The 21,943-nt window shown below is 43.3% G+C and overlaps 8 non-coding genes across 8 annotated transcripts; all 8 read right to left on the reverse strand.

The window, feature by feature from the left end:
* Positions 1–918: 918 nt before the first annotated feature.
* On the reverse strand, positions 919–990 carry trnad-guc (transfer RNA aspartic acid (anticodon GUC)). Its single transcript has one exon. It is a non-coding gene; the product is annotated as a tRNA-Asp (tRNA).
* Positions 991–7,224: 6,234 nt separating this feature from the next.
* trnad-guc (transfer RNA aspartic acid (anticodon GUC)) lies at positions 7,225–7,296 on the reverse strand. Its single transcript has one exon. It is a non-coding gene; the product is annotated as a tRNA-Asp (tRNA).
* A 601-nt stretch (positions 7,297–7,897) lies between these two features.
* Positions 7,898–7,970, reverse strand: trnar-acg (transfer RNA arginine (anticodon ACG)). The gene has a single exon. It is a non-coding gene; the product is annotated as a tRNA-Arg (tRNA).
* Positions 7,971–9,476: 1,506 nt separating this feature from the next.
* On the reverse strand, positions 9,477–9,549 carry trnar-acg (transfer RNA arginine (anticodon ACG)). Its single transcript has one exon. It is a non-coding gene; the product is annotated as a tRNA-Arg (tRNA).
* A 1,506-nt stretch (positions 9,550–11,055) lies between these two features.
* On the reverse strand, positions 11,056–11,128 carry trnar-acg (transfer RNA arginine (anticodon ACG)). The gene has a single exon. It is a non-coding gene; the product is annotated as a tRNA-Arg (tRNA).
* A 2,418-nt stretch (positions 11,129–13,546) lies between these two features.
* On the reverse strand, positions 13,547–13,618 carry trnad-guc (transfer RNA aspartic acid (anticodon GUC)). The gene has a single exon. It is a non-coding gene; the product is annotated as a tRNA-Asp (tRNA).
* A 603-nt stretch (positions 13,619–14,221) lies between these two features.
* trnar-acg (transfer RNA arginine (anticodon ACG)) lies at positions 14,222–14,294 on the reverse strand. The gene has a single exon. It is a non-coding gene; the product is annotated as a tRNA-Arg (tRNA).
* A 7,149-nt stretch (positions 14,295–21,443) lies between these two features.
* On the reverse strand, positions 21,444–21,515 carry trnad-guc (transfer RNA aspartic acid (anticodon GUC)). The gene has a single exon. It is a non-coding gene; the product is annotated as a tRNA-Asp (tRNA).
* Between the last annotated feature and the right edge of the window lie 428 nt (positions 21,516–21,943).

Raw genomic sequence — 21,943 nt, forward strand, 5'->3', positions numbered from 1 at the left:
TTTTCCAATGTAAAACGAGCTAGCCAGGAGTCGAAGCTAGAATCTTCTGATCCGTAGTCAGACGCGTTATCCATTGCGCCACTAGCCCATAGATGGCAGCTCTGTCTGTTCAATTCAACTCACACATATTACACACACATGGCTTTTGACTGGAAAAATACTCTTTCAACTGTTATGCTTTACTGCACGGCGCCTTGAGGTCTAACCAAACTTTCAGTTATAATGGCACGATAGCATGTTGTGCATGGAAATGCATGGGCACTTAATTATTTTTCACTTAAATTACTCCCAATGCGAAAGTCCTTCATAGAACCATAAATTCACAACAACCACTACCATGCCCGGGATTCAAACCCGGTTTGCTGCGCCTGCAGCGCAGCGAACTAAACACCGTACCACCACCACCACCACAGTACGGCACACTACCAATCTTTACACAAAACCGTAAACTGTTTAAAACTGCGCACAAGACAAATTGTGTTGGCACATCACTTTCTCCGTTTATATTTCTCTTGATCTGATGTTGCACAACCTTTGTAAAAGTCCCGTTGTGTCCAACGTTGAAGTCATTGCAGTTCTCTTCTATTCTATTACCTTTCAAATTTAAGTTTCTTCGGCTGTTGAAACATCAGAGACCAAAGGAAACACAGAGAAATCCCAAAATTTATATAGAGGATCTAGAAATAGCAGAAAACTGTCCATATAAGGCCAAAAATAGCTATACCAAAATACTAGGTTTTAATTTAGGCAAAGAGGAAAGAACAGGGAGAGATATTAGATAGGTTTTTACTGTTGCCTCGGTTTGCTGTTGATTTAGTTTTCCCCAGCAAGAAGCAGACAGTCGCACTACTGCCATCGTTGAAGGAAACATAGGGAGAAGTCAACATGGTCACGACTCAAGTCATAAATTGATGTACCCTCCCCGTCGGGGAATTGAACCCCGGTCTCCTGCGTGACAGGCAGGGATACTAGCCACTATACTAACAAGGACTCTCTGCAACGGAAAACGTGGGCCTATTGTTGGCTCTTTACCGGACGGTATGCATATAGAGGACCAGAAAAGAGCTTAATGACAGCATAAGCAACGGATGAACTGAGTCGAGATATTCACCAGCAGTGAGTGGAGGTCTCCTTACATCGTGTCCTAACTGGATGCGAATGTGTGACTATCGTGTCGCATCGGACACTCTGTCCACACTGAAACCGTCATGTAAGAAACCGTGTCCCTATCAGCTTTGCGATCGGGAGCAGACTGGAGAAGTTTCTCGTCCGTGACATAGCGCTTTTCAACGCGAGGGACATCAAGTAAATAAAACAGGGCATCCAACAACATTTCAGCTGAAAACAACCCACTGCATCGTGCACTACAGCGCTGCGTCATTTAAGGCCATTTGGGAAATTTTTGTAAAAAATAAAGCAGTCAAACTAATTAGTTCCTGACGCTCCCTGCCGTCGCATTCAGTTAGGACACAATGTTTGTGAAACTCTATGTGATAACCGTTTTGCCAGACTTTTCTTGGACTCGTAACACACCTACAAATTACTGTGTGGTACCTTGGACACTCTAAAAGAGACTTTTTCCCACGTAAAACGAGCTAGCCAGGAGTCGAAGCTAGAATCTTCTGATCCGTAGTCAGACGCGTTATCCATTGCGCCACTAGCCCAAAGATGGCACTTCTGTCTGTTCAATTCAACTCACACATATTACACACACATGGCTTTTGACTAGAAAATACTCTTTCAACTGTTATGCTTTACTGCACGGCGCCTTGAGGTCTAACCAAACTTTCAGTTATAATGGCACGATAGCATGTTGTGCATGGAAATGCATGGGCACTTAATTATTTTTCAGTTAAATTACTCCCAATGCGAAAGTCCTTCATAGAACCATAAATTCACAACAACCACTACCATGCCCGGGATTCAAACCCGGTTTGCTGCGCCTGCAGCGCAGAGAACTAAACACCGTACCACCACCACAGTATAGCACACTACCAATCTTTACACAAAACCGTTAACTGTTTAAAACTGCGCACAAGACAAATTGTGTTGGCACATCACTTTCTCCGTTTATATTTCTCTTGATCTGATGTTGCACAACCTTTGTAAAAGTCCCGTTGTGTCCAACGTTGAAGTCATTGCAGTTCTCTTCTATTCTATTACCTTTCAAATTTAAGTTTCTTCGGCTGTTGAAACATCAGAGACCAAAGGAAACACAGAGAAATCCCAAATTTTATATAGAGGATCTAGAAATAGCAGAAAACTGTCCATATAAGGCCAAAAATAGCTATACCAAAATACTAGGTTTTAATTTAGGCAAAGAGGAAAGAACAGGGAGAGATATTAGATAGGTTTTTACTGTTGCCTTGGTTTGCTGTTGATTTAGTTTTCCCCAGCAAGAAGCAGACAGTCGCACTACTGCCATCGTTGAAGGAAACATAGGGAGCAGTCAACATGGTAACGACTCAAGTCATAAATTGATGTACCCTCTCCGTCGGGGAATTGAACCCCGGTGTCCTGCGTGACAGGCAGGGATACTAGCCACTATACTAACGAGGACTCTCTGCAACGGAAAACGTGGGCCTATTGTTGGCTCTTTACCGGACGGTATGCATATAGAGGACCAGAAAAGAGCTTAATGACAGCATAAGCAACGGATGAACTGAGTCGAGAGATATTCACCAGCAGTGAGTGGAAGTCTCCTTACATCGTGTCCTAACTGGAAGCGAATGTGTGACTATCGTGTCGCATCGGACACTCTGTCCACACTGAAACCGTCATGTAAGAAACCGTGTCCCTATCAGCTTTGCGATCGAGAGCAGACTGGAGAAGTTTCTCGTCCGTGACATAGCGCTTTTCAACGCGAGGGACATCAAGTAAATAAAACAGGGCATCCAACAACATTTCAGCTGAAAACAACCCACTGCATCGTGCACTACAGCGCTGCGTCATTTAAGGCCATTTGGGAAATTTTTGTAAAAAATAAAGCAGTCAAACTAATTAGTTCCTGACGCTCCCTGCCGTCGCATTCAGTTAGGACACAATGTTTGTGAAACTCTATGTGATAACCGTTTTGCCAGACTTTTCTTGGACCCATAACACACCTACAAATTACTGTGTGGTACCTTGGACACTCTAAAAAAGACTTTTTCCCACGTAAAACGAGCTAGCCAGGAGTCGAAGCTAGAATCTTCTGATCCGTAGTCAGACGCGTTATCCATTGCGCCACTAGCCCAAAGATGGCACCTTTGTCTGTTCAATTCAACTCACACATATTACACACACATGGCTTTTGACTAGAAAAATACTCTTTCAACTGTTATGCTTTACTGCACGGCGCCTTGAGGTCTAACCAAACTTTCCGTTATAATGGCACGATAGCATGTTGTGCATGGAAATGCATGGGCACTTAATTATTTTTCAGTTAAATTACTCCCAATGCGAAAGTCCTTCATAGAACCATAAATTCACAACAACCACTACCATGCCCGGGATTCAAACCCGGTTTGCTGCGCCTGCAGCGCAGAGAACTAAACACCGTACCACCACCACCACCACAGTACAGCACACTACCAATCTTTACACAAAACCGTAAACTGTTTAAAACTGCGCACAAGACAAATTGTGTTGGCACATCACTTTCTCCGTTTATATTTCTCTTGATCTGATGTTGCACAACCTTTGTAAAAGTCCCGTTGTGTCCAACGTTGAAGTCATTGCAGTTCTCTTCTATTCTATTACCTTTCAAATTTAAGTTTCTTCGGCTGTTGAAACATCAGAGACCAAAGGAAACACAGAGAAATCCCAAATTTTATATAGAGGATCTAGAAATAGCAGAAAACTGTCCATATAAGGCCAAAAATAGCTATACCAAAATACTAGGTTTTAATTTAGGCAAAGAGGAAAGAACAGGGAGAGATATTAGATAGGTTTTTACTGTTGCCTTGGTTCGCTGTTGATTTAGTTTTCCCCAGCAAGAAGCAGACAGTCGCACTACTGCCATCGTTGAAGGAAACATAGGGAGCAGTCAACATGGTAACGACTCAAGTCATAAATTGATGTACCCTCTCCGTCGGGGAATTGAACCCCGGTCTCCTGCGTGACAGGCAGGGATACTAGCCACTATACTAACGAGGACTATCTTCAACGGAAAACGTGGGCCTATTGTTGGCTCTTTACCGGACGGTATGCATATAGAGGACCAGAAAAGAGCTTAATGACAGCATAAGCAACGGATGAACTGAGTCGAGAGATATTCACCAGCAGTGAGTGGAAGTCTCCTTACATCGTGTCCTAACTGGAAGCGAATGTGTGACTATCGTGTCGCATCGGACACTCTGTCCACACTGAAACCGTCATGTAAGAAACCGTGTCCCTATCAGCTTTGCGATCGAGAGCAGACTGGAGAAGTTTCTCGTCCGTGACATAGCGCTTTTCAACGCGAGGGACATCAAGTAAATAAAACAGGGCATCCAACAACATTTTAGCTGAAAACAACCCACTGCATCGTGCACTACAGCGCTGCGTCATTTGAGGCCATTTGGGAAATTTTTGTAAAAAATAAAGCAGTCAAACTAATTAGTTCCTGACGCTCCCTGCCGTCGCATTCAGTTAGGACACAATGTTTGTGAAACTCTATGTGATAACCGTTTTGCCAGACTTTTCTTGGACTCGTAACACACCTACAAATTACTGTGTGGTACTTTGGACACTCTAAAAAAGACTTTTTCCCACGTAAAACGAGCTAGCCAGGAGTCGAAGCTAGAATCTTCTGATCCGTAGTCAGACGCGTTATCCATTGCGCCACTAGCCCAAAGATGGCACCTTTGTCTGTTCAATTCAACTCACACATATTACACACACATGGCTTTTGACTAGAAAAATACTCTTTCAACTGTTATGCTTTACTGCACGGCGCCTTGAGGTCTAACCAAACTTTCAGTTATAATGGCACGATAGCATGTTGTGCATGGAAATGCATGGGCACTTAATTATTTTTCAGTTAAATTACTCCCAATGCGAAAGTCCTTCATAGAACCATAAATTCACAACAACCACTACCATGCCCGGGATTCAAACCCGGTTTGCTGCGCCTGCAGCGCAGAGAACTAAACACCGTACCACCACCACCACCACAGTACAGCACACTACCAATCTTTACACAAAACCGTAAACTGTTTAAAACTGCGCACAAGACAAATTGTGTTGGCACATCACTTTCTCCGTTTATATTTCTCTTGATCTGATGTTGCACAACCTTTGTAAAAGTCCCGTTGTGTCCAACGTTGAAGTCATTGCAGTTCTCTTCTATTCTATTACCTTTCAAATTTAAGTTTCTTCGGCTGTTGAAACATCAGAGACCAAAGGAAACACAGAGAAATCCCAAATTTTATATAGAGGATCTAGAAATAGCAGAAAACTGTCCATATAAGGCCAAAAATAGCTATACCAAAATACTAGGTTTTAATTTAGGCAAAGAGGAAAGAACAGGGAGAGATATTAGATAGGTTTTTACTGTTGCCTTGGTTCGCTGTTGATTTAGTTTTCCCCAGCAAGAAGCAGACAGTCGCACTACTGCCATCGTTGAAGGAAACATAGGGAGCAGTCAACATGGTAACGACTCAAGTCATAAATTGATGTACCCTCTCCGTCGGGGAATTGAACCCCGGTCTCCTGCGTGACAGGCAGGGATACTAGCCACTATACTAACGAGGACTATCTTCAACGGAAAACGTGGGCCTATTGTTGGCTCTTTACCGGACGGTATGCATATAGAGGACCAGAAAAGAGCTTAATGACAGCATAAGCAACGGATGAACTGAGTCGAGAGATATTCACCAGCAGTGAGTGGAAGTCTCCTTACATCGTGTCCTAACTGGAAGCGAATGTGTGACTATCGTGTCGCATCGGACACTCTGTCCACACTGAAACCGTCATGTAAGAAACCGTGTCCCTATCAGCTTTGCGATCGAGAGCAGACTGGAGAAGTTTCTCGTCCGTGACATAGCGCTTTTCAACGCGAGGGACATCAAGTAAATAAAACAGGGCATCCAACAACATTTTAGCTGAAAACAACCCACTGCATCGTGCACTACAGCGCTGCGTCATTTGAGGCCATTTGGGAAATTTTTGTAAAAAATAAAGCAGTCAAACTAATTAGTTCCTGACGCTCCCTGCCGTCGCATTCAGTTAGGACACAATGTTTGTGAAACTCTATGTGATAACCGTTTTGCCAGACTTTTCTTGGACTCGTAACACACCTACAAATTACTGTGTGGTACTTTGGACACTCTAAAAAAGACTTTTTCCCACGTAAAACGAGCTAGCCAGGAGTCGAAGCTAGAATCTTCTGATCCGTAGTCAGACGCGTTATCCATTGCGCCACTAGCCCAAAGATGGCACCTTTGTCTGTTCAATTCAACTCACACATATTACACACACATGGCTTTTGACTAGAAAAATACTCTTTCAACTGTTATGCTTTACTGCACGGCGCCTTGAGGTCTAACCAAACTTTCAGTTATAATGGCACGATAGCATGTTGTGCATGGAAATGCATGGGCACTTAATTATTTTTCACTTAAATTACTCCCAATGCGAAAGTCCTTCATAGAACCATAAATTCACAACAACCACTACCATGCCCGGGATTCAAACCCGGTTTGCTGCGCCTGCAGCGCAGAGAACTAAACACCGTACCACCACCACCACAACCACTGTACAGCACACTACCAATCTTTACACAAAACCGTAAACTGTTTAAAACTGCGCACAAGACAAATTGTGTTGGCACATCACTTTCTCCGTTTATATTTCTCTTGATCTGATGTTGCACAACCTTTGTAAAAGTCCCGTTGTGTCCAACGTTGAAGTCATTGCAGTTCTCTTCTATTCTATTACCTTTCAAATTTAAGTTTCTTCGGCTGTTGAAACATCAGAGACCAAAGGAAACACAGAGAAATCCCAAAATTTATATAGAGGATCTAGAAATAGCAGAAAACTGTCCATATAAGGCCAAAAATAGCTATACCAAAATACTAGGTTTTAATTTAGGCAAAGAGGAAAGAACAGGGAGAGATATTAGATAGGTTTTTACTGTTGCCTTGGTTTGCTGTTGATTTAGTTTTCCCCAGCAAGAAGCAGACAGTCGCACTACTGCCATCGTTGAAGGAAACATAGGGAGAAGTCAACATGGTAACGACTCAAGTCATAAATTGATGTACCCTCCCCGTCGGGGAATTGAACCCCGGTCTCCTGCGTGACAGGCAGGGATACTAGCCACTATACTAACGAGGACTCCCTGCAACGGAAAACGTGGGCCTATCGTTGGCTCTTTACCGGACGGTATGCATATAGAGGACCAGAAAAGAGCTTAATGACAGCATAAGCAACGGATGAACTGAGTCGAGATATTCACCAGCAGTGAGTGGAAGTCTGCTTACATCGTGTCCTAACTGGACGCGAATGTGTGACTATCGTGTCGCATCGGACACTCTGTCCACACTGAAACCGTCATGTAAGAAACCGTGTCCCTGTCAGCTTTGCGATCGAGAGCAGACTGGAGAAGTTTCTCGTCCGTGACATAGCGCTTTTCAACGCGAGGGACATCAAGTAAATAAAACAGGGCATCCAACAACATTTCAGCTGAAAACAACCCACTGCATCGTGCACTACAGCGCTGCGTCATTTGAGGCCATTTGGGACATTTTTGTAAAAATTAAAGCAGTCAAACTAATTAGTTCCTGACGCTCCCTGCCGTCGCATTCAGTTAGGACACAATGTTTGTGAAACTCTATGTGATAACCGTTTTGCCAGACTTTTCTTGGACCCATAACACACCTACAAATTACTGTGTGGTACCTTTGACACTCTTAAAGAGACTTTTTCCAATGTAAAACGAGCTAGCCAGGAGTCGAACCTAGAATCTTCTGATCCGTAGTCAGACGCGTTATCCATTGCGCCACTAGCCCATAGATGGCACCTCTGTCTGTTCAATTCAACTCACACATATTACACACACATGGCTTTTGACTAGAAAAATACTCTTTCAACTGTTATGCTTTACTGCACGGCGCCTTGAGGTCTAACCAAACTTTCAGTTATAATGGCACGATAGCATGTTGTGCATGGAAATGCATGGGCACTTAATTATTTTTCACTTAAATTACTCCCAATGCGAAAGTCCTTCATAGAACCATAAATTCACAACAACCACTACCATGCCCGGGATTCAAACCCGGTTTGCTGCGCATGCAGCGCAGAGAACTAAACACCGTACCACCACCACCACAACCACTGTACAGCACACTACCAATCTTTACACAAAACCGTAAACTGTTTAAAACTGCGCACAAGACAAATTGTGTCTGCACATCACTTTCTCCGTTTATATTTCTCTTGATCTGATGTTGTACAACCTTTATAAAATTCCTGTTGTGTCCAACGTTGAAGTCATTGCAGTTCTCTTCTGATCTATTACCTTTCAAATTTAAGTTCCTTTGCCTAAATTAAAACCTAGTATTTTGGTATAGCTATTTTTGGCCTTTTATGGACAGTTTTCTGCTATTTCTAGATCCTCTATATAAAGTTTTGGATTTCTCTGTGTTTACTTTTGCCTCTGATCTTTCAACAGCCAAAGAGGAAAGAGCAGGCAGAGATATTAGATAGGTTTTTACTGTTGCCTTGGTTTGCTGTTGATTTAGTTTTCCCCAGCAAGAAGCAGGCAGTCGCACTACTGCCATCGTTGAAGAAAACATAAGAAGAAGTCAACATGCTAACGACTCAAGTCATAAATTAATGCATCCTCCCCGTCGGGGAGTTGAACCCCGGTCTCCCGCGTGACAGGCAGGGATACGAGCCCCTATACTAACGAGGACTCTCTGCAATGGAAAACGTGGGCCTATTGTTTGCTCTTTACCGGACGGTATGCATATAGAGGACCAGAAAAGAGCTTAATGACAGCATAACCAACGGATGAACTGAGTCGAGATATTCACCAGCAGAGAGTGGAAGTCTCCTTACATCGTGTCCTAACTGGACGCGAATGTGTGACTATCGTGTCGCATCGGACACTCTGTCCACACTGAAACCGTCATGTAAGAAACCGTGTCCCTATCAGCTTTGCGATCGAGAGCAGACTGGAGAAGTTTCTCGTCCGTGACATAGCGCTTTTCAACGCGAGGGACATCAAGTAAATAAAACAGGGCATCCAACAACATTTCAGCTGAAAACAACCCACTGCATCGTGCACTACAGCGCTGCGTCATTTGAGGCCATTTGGGACATTTTTGTAAAAATTAAAGCAGTCAAACTAATTAGTTCCTGACGCTCCCTGCCGTCGCATTCAGTTAGGACACAATGTTTGTGAAACTCTATGTGATAACCGTTTTGCCAGACTTTTCTTGGACCCATAACACACCTACAAATTACTGTGTGGTACCTTTGACACTCTTAAAGAGACTTTTTCCAATGTAAAACGAGCTAGCCAGGAGTCGAACCTAGAATCTTCTGATCCGTAGTCAGACGCGTTATCCATTGCGCCACTAGCCCATAGATGGCACCTCTGTCTGTTCAATTCAACTCACACATATTACACACACATGGCTTTTGACTAGAAAAATACTCTTTCAACTGTTATGCTTTACTGCACGGCGCCTTGAGGTCTAACCAAACTTTCAGTTATAATGGCACGATAGCATGTTGTGCATGGAAATGCATGGGCACTTAATTATTTTTCAGTTAAATTACTCCCAATGCGAAAGTCCTTCATAGAACCATAAATTCACAACAACCACTACCATGCCCGGGATTCAAACCCGGTTTGCTGCGCATGCAGCGCAGAGAACTAAACACCGTACCACCACCACCACAACCACTGTACAGCACACTACCAATCTTTACACAAAACCGTAAACTGTTTAAAACTGCGCACAAGACAAATTGTGTCTGCACATCACTTTCTCCGTTTATATTTCTCTTGATCTGATGTTGTACAACCTTTATAAAATTCCTGTTGTGTCCAACGTTGAAGTCATTGCAGTTCTCTTCTGATCTATTACCTTTCAAATTTAAGTTCCTTTGCCTAAATTAAAACCTAGTATTTTGGTATAGCTATTTTTGGCCTTTTATGGACAGTTTTCTGCTATTTCTAGATCCTCTATATAAAGTTTTGGATTTCTCTGTGTTTACTTTTGCCTCTGATCTTTCAACAGCCAAAGAGGAAAGAGCAGGCAGAGATATTAGATAGGTTTTTACTGTTGCCTTGGTTTGCTGTTGATTTAGTTTTCCCCAGCAAGAAGCAGGCAGTCGCACTACTGCCATCGTTGAAGAAAACATAAGAAGAAGTCAACATGCTAACGACTCAAGTCATAAATTAATGCATCCTCCCCGTCGGGGAGTTGAACCCCGGTCTCCCGCGTGACAGGCAGGGATACGAGCCCCTATACTAACGAGGACTCTCTGCAATGGAAAACGTGGGCCTATTGTTTGCTCTTTACCGGACGGTATGCATATAGAGGACCAGAAAAGAGCTTAATGACAGCATAACCAACGGATGAACTGAGTCGAGATATTCACCAGCAGAGAGTGGAAGTCTCCTTACATCGTGTCCTAACTGGACGCGAATGTGTGACTATCGTGTCGCATCGGACACTCTGTCCACACTGAAACCGTCATGTAAGAAACCGTGTCCCTATCAGCTTTGCGATCGAGAGCAGACTGGAGAAGTTTCTCGTCCGTGACATAGCGCTTTTCAACGCGAGGGACATCAAGTAAATAAAACAGGGCATCCAACAACATTTCAGCTGAAAACAACCCACTGCATCGTGCACTACAGCGCTGCGTCATTTGAGGCCATTTGGGACATTTTTGTAAAAATTAAAGCAGTCAAACTAATTAGTTCCTGACGCTCCCTGCCGTCGCATTCAGTTAGGACACAACGTTTGTGAAACTCTATGTGATAACCGTTTTGCCAGACTTTTCTTGGACCCATAACACACCTACAAATTACTGTGTGGTACCTTTGACACTCTTAAAGAGACTTTTTCCAATGTAAAACGAGCTAGCCAGGAGTCGAACCTAGAATCTTCTGATCCGTAGTCAGACGCGTTATCCATTGCGCCACTAGCCCATAGATGGCAGCTCTGTCTGTTCAATTCAACTCACACATATTACACACACATGGCTTTTGACTAGAAAAATACTCTTTCAACTGTTATGCTTTACTGCACGGCGCCTTGAGGTCTAACCAAACTTTCAGTTATAATGGCACGATAGCATGTTGTGCATGGAAATGCATGGGCACTTAATTATTTTTCAGTTAAATTACTCCCAATGCGAAAGTCCTTCATAGAACCATAAATTCACAACAACCACTACCATGCCCGGGATTCAAACCCGGTTTGCTGCGCATGCAGCGCAGAGAACTAAACACCGTACCACCACCACCACAACCACTGTACAGCACACTACCAATCTTTACACAAAACCGTAAACTGTTTAAAACTGCGCACAAGACAAATTGTGTCTGCACATCACTTTCTCCGTTTATATTTCTCTTGATCTGATGTTGTACAACCTTTATAAAATTCCTGTTGTGTCCAACGTTGAAGTCATTGCAGTTCTCTTCTGATCTATTACCTTTTAAATTTAAGTTCCTTTGCCTAAATTAAAACCTAGTATTTTGGTATAGCTATTTTTGGCCTTTTATGGACAGTTTTCTGCTATTTCTAGATCCTCTATATAAAGTTTTGGATTTCTCTGTGTTTACTTTTGCCTCTGATCTTTCAACAGCCAAAGAGGAAAGAGCAGGCAGAGATATTAGATAGGTTTTTACTGTTGCCTTGGTTTGCTGTTGATTTAGTTTTCCCCAGCAAGAAGCAGGCAGTCGCACTACTGCCATCGTTGAAGAAAACATAAGAAGAAGTCAACATGCTAACGACTCAAGTCATAAATTAATGCATCCTCCCCGTCGGGGAGTTGAACCCCGGTCTCCCGCGTGACAGGCAGGGATACGAGCCCCTATACTAACGAGGACTCTCTGCAATGGAAAACGTGGGCCTATTGTTTGCTCTTTACCGGACGGTATGCATATAGAGGACCAGAAAAGAGCTTAATGACAGCATAACCAACGGATGAACTGAGTCGAGATATTCACCAGCAGAGAGTGGAAGTCTCCTTACATCGTGTCCTAACTGGACGCGAATGTGTGACTATCGTGTCGCATCGGACACTCTGTCCACACTGAAACCGTCATGTAAGAAACCGTGTCCCTATCAGCTTTGCGATCGAGAGCAGACTGGAGAAGTTTCTCGTCCGTGACATAACGCTTTTCAACGCGAGGGACATCAAGTAAATAAAACAGGGCATCCAACAGCATTTCAACTGAAAACAACCCACTGCATCGTCCACTACAGCGCTGCGTCATTCGAGGCCATTTGGGACATTTTTGTAAAAATTAAAGCAGTCAAACTAATTAGTTGCTGAAGCTCCCTCGGGTCGCATTCAGTTAGGAAACACAGGGGTTAGTGTTGGTGAAACTCTATATGATAACCACTTTGCCAGACTTTTCTTAGACTCATAACACACCTACAAATTACTGTGTGGTACCTTGGACACTCTAAAAGAGACTTTTTCCCACGTAAAACGAGCTAGCCAGGACTCGAAGCTAGAATCTTCTGATGCGTAGTCAGACGCGTTATCCATTGCGCCACTAGCCCAAAGGTGGCATCTCTGTCTGTTCATTTCAACTCACACATATTACACACACATGGCTTTTGACTAGAAAAATACTCTTTCAACTGTTATGCTTTACTGCACGGCGCCTTGAGGTCTAACCAAACTTTCAGTTATAATGGCACGATAGCATGTTGTGCATGGAAATGCATGGGCACTTAATTATTTTTCAGTTAAATTACTCCCAATGCGAAAGTCCTTCATAGAACCATAAATTCACAACAACCACTACCATGCCCGGGATTCAAACCCGGTTTGCTGCACCTGCAGCGCAGAGAACTAAACACCGTACCACCACCACCACCACAGTACGGCACACTACCAATCTTTACACAAAACCGTAAACTGTTTAAAACTGCGCACAAGACAAATTGTGTTGGCACATCACTTTCTCCGTTTATATTTCTCTTGATCTGATGTTGCACAACCTTTGTAAAAGTCCCGTTGTGTCCAACGTTGAAGTCATTGCAGTTCTCTTCTATTCTATTACCTTTCAAATTTAAGTTTCTTCGGCTGTTGAAACATCAGAGACCAAAGGAAACACAGAGAAATCCCAAAATTTATATAGAGGATCTAGAAATAGCAGAAAACTGTCCATATAAGGCCAAAAATAGCTATACCAAAATACTAGGTTTTAATTTAGGCAAAGAGGAAAGAACAGGGAGAGATATTAGATAGGTTTTTACTGTTGCCTTGGTTTGCTGTTGATTTAGTTTTCCCCAGCAAGAAGCAGACAGTCGCACTACTGCCATCGTTGAAGGAAACATAGGGAGAAGTCAACATGGTAACGACTCAAGTCATAAATTGATGTACCCTCCCCGTCGGGGAATTGAACCCCGGTCTCCTGCGTGACAGGCAGGGATACTAGCCACTATACTAACGAGGACTCTCTGCAACGGAAAACGTGGGCCTATTGTTGGCTCTTTACCGGACGGTATGCATATAGAGGACCAGAAAAGAGCTTAATGACAGCATAAGCAACGGATGAACTGAGTCGAGAGATATTCACCAGCAGTGAGTGGAAGTCTCCTTACATCGTGTCCTAACTGGAAGCGAATGTGTGACTATCGTGTCGCATCGGACACTCTGTCCACACTGAAACCGTCATGTAAGAAACCGTGTCCCTATCAGCTTTGCGATCGAGAGCAGACTGGAGAAGTTTCTCGTCCGTGACATAGCGCTTTTCAACGCGAGGGACATCAAGTAAATAAAACAGGGCATCCAACAACATTTCAGCTGAAAACAACCCACTGCATCGTGCACTACAGCGCTGCGTCATTTGAGGCCATTTGGGAAATTTTTGTAAAAAATAAAGCAGTCAAACTAATTAGTTCCTGACGCTCCCTGCCGTCGCATTCAGTTAGGACACAATGTTTGTGAAACTCTATGTGATAACCGTTTTGCCAGACTTTTCTTGGACCCATAACACACCTACAAATTACTGTGTGGTACCTTTGACACTCTTAAAGAGACTTTTTCCCATGTAAAACGAGCTAGCCAGGAGTCGAACCTAGAATCTTCTGATCCGTAGTCAGACGCGTTATCCATTGCGCCACTAGCCCATAGATGGCACCTCTGTCTGTTCAATTCAACTCACACATATTACACACACATGGCTTTTGACTAGAAAAATACTCTTTCAACTGTTATGCTTTACTGCACGGCGCCTTGAGGTCTAACCAAACTTTCAGTTATAATGGCACGATAGCATGTTGTGCATGGAAATGCATGGGCACTTAATTATTTTTCAGTTAAATTACTCCCAATGCGAAAGTCCTTCATAGAACCATAAATTCACAACAACCACTACCATGCCCGGGATTCAAACCCGGTTTGCTGCGCATGCAGCGCAGAGAACTAAACACCGTACCACCACCACCACAACCACTGTACAGCACACTACCAATCTTTACACAAAACCGTAAACTGTTTAAAACTGCGCACAAGACAAATTGTGTCTGCACATCACTTTCTCCGTTTATATTTCTCTTGATCTGATGTTGTACAACCTTTATAAAATCCTGTTGTGTCCAACGTTGAAGTCATTGCAGTTCTCTTCTGATCTATTACCTTTCAAATTTAAGTTCCTTTGCCTAAATTAAAACCTAGTATTTTGGTATAGCTATTTTTGGCCTTTTATGGACAGTTTTCTGCTATTTCTAGATCCTCTATATAAAGTTTTGGATTTCTCTGTGTTTACTTTTGCCTCTGATCTTTCAACAGCCAAAGAGGAAAGAGCAGGCAGAGATATTAGATAGGTTTTTACTGTTGCCTTGGTTTGCTGTTGATTTAGTTTTCCCCAGCAAGAAGCAGGCAGTCGCACTACTGCCATCGTTGAAGAAAACATAAGAAGAAGTCAACATGCTAACGACTCAAGTCATAAATTAATGCATCCTCCCCGTCGGGGAGTTGAACCCCGGTCTCCCGCGTGACAGGCAGGGATACGAGCCCCTATACTAACGAGGACTCTCTGCAATGGAAAACGTGGGCCTATTGTTTGCTCTTTACCGGACGGTATGCATATAGAGGACCAGAAAAGAGCTTAATGACAGCATAACCAACGGATGAACTGAGTCGAGATATTCACCAGCAGAGAGTGGAAGTCTCCTTACATCGTGTCCTAACTGGACGCGAATGTGTGACTATCGTGTCGCATCGGACACTCTGTCCACACTGAAACCGTCATGTAAGAAACCGTGTCCCTATCAGCTTTGCGATCGAGAGCAGACTGGAGAAGTTTCTCGTCCGTGACATAACGCTTTTCAACGCGAGGGACATCAAGTAAATAAAACAGGGCATCCAACAACATTTCAACTGAAAACAACCCACTGCATCGTCCACTACAGCGCTGCGTCATTCGAGGCCATTTGGGACATTTTTGTAAAAATTAAAGCAGTCAAACTAATTAGTTGCTGAAGCTCCCTCGGGTCGCATTCGGTTAGGAAACACAGGGGTTAGTGTTGGTGAAACTCTATATGATAACCACTTTGCCAGACTTTTCTTAGACTCATAACACACCTACAAATTACTGTGTGGTACCTTGGACACTCTAAAAGAGACTTTTTCCCACGTAAAACGAGCTAGCCAGGACTCGAAGCTAGAATCTTCTGATGCGTAGTCAGACGCGTTATCCATTGCGCCACTAGCCCAAAGGTGGCATCTCTGTCTGTTCATTTCAACTCACACATATTACACACACATGGCTTTTGACTAGAAAAATACTCTTTCAACTGTTATGCTTTACTGCACGGCGCCTTGAGGTCTAACCAAACTTTCAGTTATAATGGCACGATAGCATGTTGTGCATGGAAATGCATGGGCACTTAATTATTTTTCAGTTAAATTACTCCCAATGCGAAAGTCCTTCATAGAACCATAAATTCACAACAACCACTACCATGCCCGGGATTCAAACCCGGTTTGCTGCACCTGCAGCGCAGAGAACTAAACACCGTACCACCACCACCACCACAGTACGGCACACTACCAATCTTTACACAAAACCGTAAACTGTTTAAAACTGCGCACAAGACAAATTGTGTTGGCACATCACTTTCTCCGTTTATATTTCTCTTGATCTGATGTTGCACAACCTTTGTAAAAGTCCCGTTGTGTCCAACGTTGAAGTCATTGCAGTTCTCTTCTATTCTATTACCTTTCAAATTTAAGTTTCTTCGGCTGTTGAAACATCAGAGACCAAAGGAAACACAGAGAAATCCCAAAATTTATATAGAGGATCTAGAAATAGCAGAAAACTGTCCATATAAGGCCAAAAATAGCTATACCAAAATACTAGGTTTTAATTTAGGCAAAGAGGAAAGAACAGGGAGAGATATTAGATAGGTTTTTACTGTTGCCTTGGTTTGCTGTTGATTTAGTTTTCCCCAGCAAGAAGCAGACAGTCGCACTACTGCCATCGTTGAAGGAAACATAGGGAGAAGTCAACATGGTAACGACTCAAGTCATAAATTGATGTACCCTCCCCGTCGGGGAATTGAACCCCGGTCTGCTGCGTGACAGGCAGGGATACTAGCCACTATACTAACGAGGACTCTCTGCAACGGAAAACGTGGGCCTATTGTTGGCTCTTTACCGGACGGTATGCATATAGAGGACCAGAAAAGAGCTTAATGACAGCATAAGCAACGGATGAACTGAGTCGAGAGATATTCACCAGCAGTGAGTGGAAGTCTCCTTACATCGTGTCCTAACTGGAAGCGAATGTGTGACTATCGTGTCGCATCGGACACTCTGTCCACACTGAAACCGTCATGTAAGAAACCGTGTCCCTATCAGCTTTGCGATCGAGAGCAGACTGGAGAAGTTTCTCGTCCGTGACATAGCGCTTTTCAACGCGAGGGACATCAAGTAAATAAAACAGGGCATCCAACAACATTTCAGCTGAAAACAACCCACTGCATCGTGCACTACAGCGCTGCGTCATTTGAGGCCATTTGGGAAATTTTTGTAAAAAATAAAGCAGTCAAACTAATTAGTTCCTGACGCTCCCTGCCGTCGCATTCAGTTAGGACACAATGTTTGTGAAACTCTATGTGATAACCGTTTTGCCAGACTTTTCTTGGACCCATAACACACCTACAAATTACTGTGTGGTACCTTTGACACTCTTAAAGAGACTTTTTCCCATGTAAAACGAGCTAGTCAGGAGTCGAAGCTAGAATCTTCTGATCCGTAGTCAGACGCGTTATCCATTGCGCCACTAGCCCATAGATGGCACCTCTGTCTGTTCAATTCAACTCACACATATTACACACACATGGCTTTTGACTAGAAAAATACTCTTTCAACTGTTATGCTTTACTGCACGGCGCCTTGAGGTCTAACCAAACTTTCAGTTATAATGGCACGATAGCATGTTGTGCATGGAAATGCATGGGCACTTAATTATTTTTCAGTTAAATTACTCCCAATGCGAAAGTCCTTCATAGAACCATAAATTCACAACAACCACTACCATGCCCGGGATTCAAACCCGGTTTGCTGCGCATGCAGCGCAGAGAACTAAACACCGTACCACCACTACCACAACCACTGTACAGCACACTACCAATCTTTACACAAAACCGTAAACTGTTTAAAACTGCGCACAAGACAAATTGTGTCTGCACATCACTTTCTCCGTTTATATTTCTCTTGATCTGATGTTGTACAACCTTTATAAAATCCTGTTGTGTCCAACGTTGAAGTCATTGCAGTTCTCTTCTGATCTATTACCTTTCAAATTTAAGTTCCTTTGCCTAAATTAAAACCTAGTATTTTGGTATAGCTATTTTTGGCCTTTTATGGACAGTTTTCTGCTATTTCTAGATCCTCTATATAAAGTTTTGGATTTCTCTGTGTTTACTTTTGCCTCTGATGTTTCAACAGCCAAAGAGGAAAGAGCAGGCAGAGATATTAGATAGGTTTTTACTGTTGCCTTGGTTTGCTGTTGATTTAGTTTTCCCCAGCAAGAAGCAGGCAGTCGCACTCCTGCCATCGTTGAAGAAAACATAAGAAGAAGTCAACATGCTAACGACTCAAGTCATAAATTAATGCATCCTCCCCGTCGGGGAGTTGAACCCCGGTCTCCCGCGTGACAGGCAGGGATACGAGCCCCTATACTAACGAGGACTCTCTGCAATGGAAAACGTGGGCCTATTGTTTGCTCTTTACCGGACGGTATGCATATAGAGGACCAGAAAAGAGCTTAATGACAGCATAACCAACGGATGAACTGAGTCGAGATATTCACCAGCAGAGAGTGGAAGTCTCCTTACATCGTGTCCTAACTGGACGCGAATGTGTGACTATCGTGTCGCATCGGACACTCTGTCCACACTGAAACCGTCATGTAAGACACCGTGTCCCTATCAGCTTTGCGATCGAGAGCAGACTGGAGAAGTTTCTCGTCCGTGACATAGCGCTTTTCAACGCGAGGGACATCAAGTAAATAAAACAGGGCATCCAACAACATTTCAGCTGAAAACAACCCACTGCATCGTGCACTACAGCGCTGCGTCATTTGAGGCCATTTGGGACATTTTTGTAAAAATTAAAGCAGTCAAACTAATTAGTTCCTGACGCTCCCTGCCGTCGCATTCAGTTAGGACACAATGTTTGTGAAACTCTATGTGATAACCGTTTTGCCAGACTTTTCTTGGACCCATAACACACCTACAAATTACTGTGTGGTACCTTTGACACTCTTAAAGAGACTTTTTCCAATGTAAAACGAGCTAGCCAGGAGTCGAAGCTAGAATCTTCTGATCCGTAGTCAGACGCGTTATCCATTGCGCCACTAGCCCATAGATGGCAGCTCTGTCTCTTCAATTCAACTCACACATATTACACACACATGGCTTTTGACTGGAAAAAATACTCTTTCAACTGTTATGCTTTACTGCACGGCGCCTTGAGGTCTAACCAAACTTTCAGTTATAATGGCACGATAGCATGTTGTGCATGGAAATGCATGGGCACTTAATTATTTTTCACTTAAATTACTCCCAATGCGAAAGTCCTTCATAGAACCATAAATTCCCAAAGACCACTACCATGCCCGGGATTCAAACCCGGTTTGCTGCGCCTGCAGCGCAGAGAACTAAACACCGTACCACCACCACCACCACAGTACGGCACACTACCAATCTTTACACAAAACCGTAAACTGTTTAAAACTGCGCACAAGACAAATTGTGTTGGCACATCACTTTCTCCGTTTATATTTCTCTTGATCTGATGTTGCACAACCTTTGTAAAAGTCCCGTTGTGTCCAACGTTGAAGTCATTGCAGTTCTCTTCTGATCTATTACCTTTCAAATTTAAGTTCCTTTGCCTAAATTAAAACCTAGTATTTTGGTATAGCTATTTTTGGCCTTTTATGGACAGTTTTCTGCTATTTCTAGATCCTCTATATAAAGTTTTGGATTTCTCTGTGTTTACTTTTGCCTCTGATGTTTCAACAGCCAAAGAGGAAAGAGCAGGCAGAGATATTAGATAGATTTTTACTGTTGCCTTGGTTTGCTGTTGATTTAGTTTTCCCCAGCAAGAAGCAGGCAGTCGCACTCCTGCCATCGTTGAAGAAAACATAAGAAGAAGTCAACATGCTAACGACTCAAGTCATAAATTAATGCATCCTCCCCGTCGGGGAGTTGAACCCCGGTCTCCCGCGCAACAGGCAGGGATACGAGCCCCTATACTAACGAGGACTCTGCAATGGAAAACGTGGGCCTATTGTTGGCTCTTTACCGGACGGTATGCATATAGAGGACCAGAAAAGAGCTTAATGACAGCATAACCAACGGATGAACTGAGTCGAGATATTCACCAGCAGAGAGTGGAAGTCTCCTTACATCGTGTCCTAACTGGACGCGAATGTGTGACTATCGTGTCGCATCGGACACTCTGTCCACACTGAAACCGTCATGTAAGAAACCGTGTCCCTATCAGCTTTGCGATCGAGAGCAGACTGGAGAAGTTTCTCGTCCGTGACATAACGCTTTTCAACGCGAGGGACATCAAGTAAATAAAACAGGGCATCCAACAACATTTCAACTGAAAACAACCCACTGCATCGTCCACTACAGCGCTGCGTCATTCGAGGCCATTTGGGACATTTTTGTAAAAATTAAAGCAGTCAAACTAATTAGTTCCTGAAGCTCCCTCGGGTCGCATTCAGTTAGGACACAGGGGTTAGTGTTGGTGAAACTCTATATGATAACCACTTTGCCAGACTTTTCTTGGACTCATAACACACCTACAAATTACTGTGTGGTACCTTGGACACTCTAAAAGAGACTTTTTCCCACGTAAAACGAGCTAGCCAGGAGTCGAAGCTAGAATCTTCTGATCCGTAGTCAGACGCGTTATCCATTGCGCCTCTAGCCCATAGATGGCACCTCTGTCTGTTCAATTCAACTCACACATATTACACACACATGGCTTTTGACTGGAAAAGTTGTCTTTCAACTGTTATGCTTTACTGCACGGCGCCTTGAGGTCTAACCAAACTTTCAGTTATAACGGCACGATAGCATGTTGTGCATGGAAATGCATGGGCACTTAATTATTTTTCACTTAAATTACTCCCAATGCGAAAGTCCTTCATAGAACCATAAATTCACAACAACCACTACCATGCCCGGGATTCAAACCCGGTTTGCTGCGCATGCAGCGCAGAGAACTAAACACCGTACCACCACCACTGTACAGCACACTACCAATCTTTACACAAAACCGTAAACTGTTTAAAACTGCGCACAAGACAAATTGTGTTGGCACATCACTTTCTCCGTTTATATTTCTCTTGATCTGATGTTGCACAACCTTTGTAAAAGTCCCGTTGTGTCCAACGTTGAAGTCATTGCAGTTCTCTTCTATTCTATTACCTTTCAAATTTAAGTTTCTTCGGCTGTTGAAACATCAGAGACCAAAGGAAACACAGAGAAATCCCAAAATTTATATAGAGGATCTAGAAATAGCAGAAAACTGTCCATATAAGGCCAAAAATAGCTATACCAAAATACTAGGTTTTAATTTAGGCAAAGAGGAAAGAACAGGGAGAGATATTAGAGAGGTTTTTACTGTTGCCTTGGTTTGCTGTTGATTTAGTTTTCCCCAGCAAGAAGCAGACAGTCGCACTACTGCCATCGTTGAAGGAAACATAGGGAGAAGTCAACATGGTAACGACTCAAGTCATAAATTGATGTACCCTCCCCGTCGGGGAATTGAACCCCGGTCCCCTGCGTGACAGGCAGGGATACTAGCCACTATACTAACGAGGACTCTCTGCAACGGAAAACGTGGGCCTATTGTTGGCTCTTTACCGGACGGTATGCATATAGAGGACCAGAAAAGAGCTTAATGACAGCATAAGCAACGGATGAACTGAGTCGAGAGATATTCACCAGCAGTGAGTGGAAGTCTCCTTACATCGTGTCCTAACTGGAAGCGAATGTGTGACTATCGTGTCGCATCGGACACTCTGTCCACACTGAAACCGTCATGTAAGACACCGTGTCCCTATCAGCTTTGCGATCGAGAGCAGACTGGAGAAGTTTCTCGTCCGTGACATAGCGCTTTTCAACGCGAGGGACATCAAGTAAATAAAACAGGGCATCCAACAACATTTCAGCTGAAAACAACCCACTGCATCGTGCACTACAGCGCTGCGTCATTTAAGGCCATTTGGGAAATTTTTGTAAAAAATAAA

This window comes from Lampris incognitus, chromosome 3 (assembly GCF_029633865.1).
Source record: "Lampris incognitus isolate fLamInc1 chromosome 3, fLamInc1.hap2, whole genome shotgun sequence".
Lineage (NCBI taxonomy): Eukaryota > Metazoa > Chordata > Actinopteri > Lampriformes > Lampridae > Lampris > Lampris incognitus.